At 36.5% G+C, this 3,118-nt stretch overlaps 1 protein-coding gene across 1 annotated transcript in view; it reads right to left on the bottom strand.

The window, feature by feature from the left end:
* The window catches only part of LOC137089335 (leucine-rich repeat and immunoglobulin-like domain-containing nogo receptor-interacting protein 3), an 80,478-nt gene extending 79,482 nt beyond the window's left edge, over positions 1-996 (bottom strand). Inside the window, exon 1 of the mRNA XM_067452899.1 lies at positions 657-996. The gene's annotated coding sequence lies outside the window, so the exon portion shown is untranslated. The remainder of the gene's footprint in view (positions 1-656) is intronic.
* Between the last annotated feature and the right edge of the window lie 2,122 nt (positions 997-3,118).

A 3,118-nucleotide genomic window follows, 5' to 3' on the forward strand; every position in this document is an offset into this window, starting at 1 on the left:
TTGAGACATCCATGATTTTAATCACGATTACAAATTCGATTGATTCCTTTATATTCCATATTCCTTTCAACTGAAAATAAATGATGAATATACACATACTGGACTTCACATCCCTAAAGCGGAATACTATAGCACACGCTACAAGACTCATTTGGTGTTGCGTTTATCTTGATATAGCCGATATTTATGTATTTGCATGAATGGCTGAACGCGTTATTTGTTGACGTCAATGCTTGCCATGCAATTAATATCGACGCAATGTGGTCATGAAACGCATCAACCTTCCGCGCCTTTATTCTGATGTCTACAATAGAGACAGACGGACTTCTACATGACTCTCTAAAGCTCGATCCCTTTCCAAAATAGTCTCCAAATAAAATGAAAGAAGCCCTAATACACGACAGAGCAACATCACACCGCCTGGATGAGAGACGGCTCACTTTATCCAAACTAAACTTTCAGTGTCCCTCAGCATCCAGGACGAAAGACACACACTCATGATGACTAGTGTTGCGTAACCTCAGATGTGTTCACCCACGCGCTCCACAGGTACAGCAGCTCCAAGGGTTAACCTGTTCTTCCCGCGTGCGTGTGTGTGTGTGTGTGTGTGTGTGTGTGTGTGTGTGTGTGTGTGTGTTTGTGTGAAGTTTACTCACCCAGGTCTGGAGTGAGACGGCTGCGTCCTCATCTGTCTGTCCGTGCGCGTTCGCGTCTCTCCTCGTCTCCTGCTCGCCGTCACCTCCTCCTGTCTGTCCATAAGTCACACGACCGCGTCCATACGTGTCCTCAATCCCGAGTGTGTGTGTGTGTGTCTGTGTGTGTGTGTTTACCTCTCGGCTGCTGGCATCAGAAACGCCGACCACACAACATGCAATGCCTCCACACACGCACGATCAGAGATGCTCTTCCAGAGAGTCAGCGCTCGCTCGTGTGTGTGTGTGTGTGTGTGTGTGTGTGTGTGAGAGAGAGAGAGAGGGAACACACACTGTCTCTGTCTCTGTCTCAGTCTTTCTGCTGCTGTTTGGTTTCGCTGCTGAGCCTGACACACTCAGGGTTCGTCTCACAACTGCAGCGCTGAAGCAAAAACGTACAGCGTCTCTTAGGGCTCGTGATTTTTTTTTTGTATAGCGTTTTATATCGTTTCAAAGCAACTTTACAGAAAATGCAATGCGTGTGATAAATATTTTATATATTGCTAAGCAATTTCTACACTGTAAAACATAAAAACGGAAAATACTGGTAATTTTCTGCCAGTATTATCCAGTAATTTTACGGAAATTTCCGTTAAAACACAAACAAATGCAATATGTAATTCAAAATACAGGTTACAATGCCGATTGTTTCAAAGCAGCTTCACAGTGTTAAAGAGGACAGTATTGCAACAAAATTAGATTTGGATAGTTTATAAAATTAAATATGACCTAATTAATAAATTTAATTTGTATATTTAGTTGAATACACTGTAAAAAGTAATTGTTAAATCTACTAAAGAAAAACTTGTCAAATTAACTGATTTTGGAAAATTTGTTGATTTAAATTGAATATACTGAGTATTGTGAACTTTTAGGTGGATGCGATAGCTAAACTATGCAAGTTTAGTACATTGTACTTAAGAATGTTGAGTGTGTTGTACTAAATGAATGTTCACACTGTTAAATCCAACAGCTGTTCTTACTAAGACTTTTTAGTAAACTTACTTTATGTACAATAATTTGAATTTACTTAAAACTATTTAGTAATCGGAATTGTTTGCATGCTATGCCTTTGTTACTTAGAAAACCCAAGTAAACATTACTCGACTGGTTTGAGTACCATTTTGCCAAAGGAAAAAAAACACACACAAAAAACAGGTGGGCGGGCAAAAGATTGAGGCGGGGCAATTCTTAATAGACTTTTCACTCATTTCCTCCACTTCTGCAGTCATCGTTCTTCTTAGTTGCATTCACTCATTTTACAGTCATCTTGAATGTTATTGAAAATACAACTAAATACTTTGGGAAAACATCACATAAGCTGACTTCATAAATTTATGTTGATTTCCTAAAATTTCTCACCATTACGGTGATCAGTGTTCCCTTTGGTTGGGCACTTGGAACTTAATTTATATTACTATAAATCTCTTCCTATTGATGCAGCAATGCAACACGAAATCACAGATTTCAAAGGAAGGGAAGCTATATATATATATATATATATATATATATATATATATATATATATATATATATATATATATATATATACACACACACACATATATATAAATGTAATACCAATTAATGATATTTTAACATTATATTGCTAACACTTCTGACAAATTTTTAAATGTGTTGATTTAATGACTCTATATTTGTGACAATATCCAACAATTTACCAAGCTTGAGTCATACACAGACTTCAACATTCAGCGTGCAAAACATAACAATGGTAACATTTTTTTTTTTACACTTAATAAGACCATTACAAGTTCATTTGCTGTCATTATTGGGGTTATACTGACAAAAGACAGCAAATAAAATGGTAAAATAAAGCCAAAAATAATAAAACGGAGTTACAATTGCCCTGTGATTAATTTATTCATGCTGCAATGCATTCTGGGAGTACACTTCCTCAGCTCACAGATAGAATTATGTACAATTAAAGGGTTTAAGTAAGATCAACTTGATATAATTAAGCTAACTTAACTGAGTGTTAAGTTCAGCTTACTTGAGAATTTTAAGGCAATCAGTTTCCACACATTCTTCAAGTAAAATGAACAAGCAGACATTAAAAGAACTAGTTAAAAGAACTATTTTGTTTGAGTTCTGCTTACAAACCCCAACTTATATATGTAAGTTGGCTGAACTTTTGAAATTGAGTTACTTTTATGGTAACCTCTACAAATACACAAGACAACTCTACAAAGTAGTAGTAAGTATTATCAAGTCAAAAATAATGACCTAATTTGCTTGAAAATTTTGAGGCAATCAGCTTCCACAGCTTTTCCAAGTAAAGTCAACTTATTACTTTTTACAGTGTAACTCTGATCATAATGTTAGTGTCCCCAACTGAGCAAGCCGAGCCAAAGGCGACCAAAGGAACCAAAACTCCATCAGGGCATGATGGAGAAAAATAAACC

The sequence above is a fragment of the Pseudorasbora parva genome, chromosome 9, assembly GCF_024679245.1.
Source record: "Pseudorasbora parva isolate DD20220531a chromosome 9, ASM2467924v1, whole genome shotgun sequence".
NCBI classification, from domain to species: domain Eukaryota; kingdom Metazoa; phylum Chordata; class Actinopteri; order Cypriniformes; family Gobionidae; genus Pseudorasbora; species Pseudorasbora parva.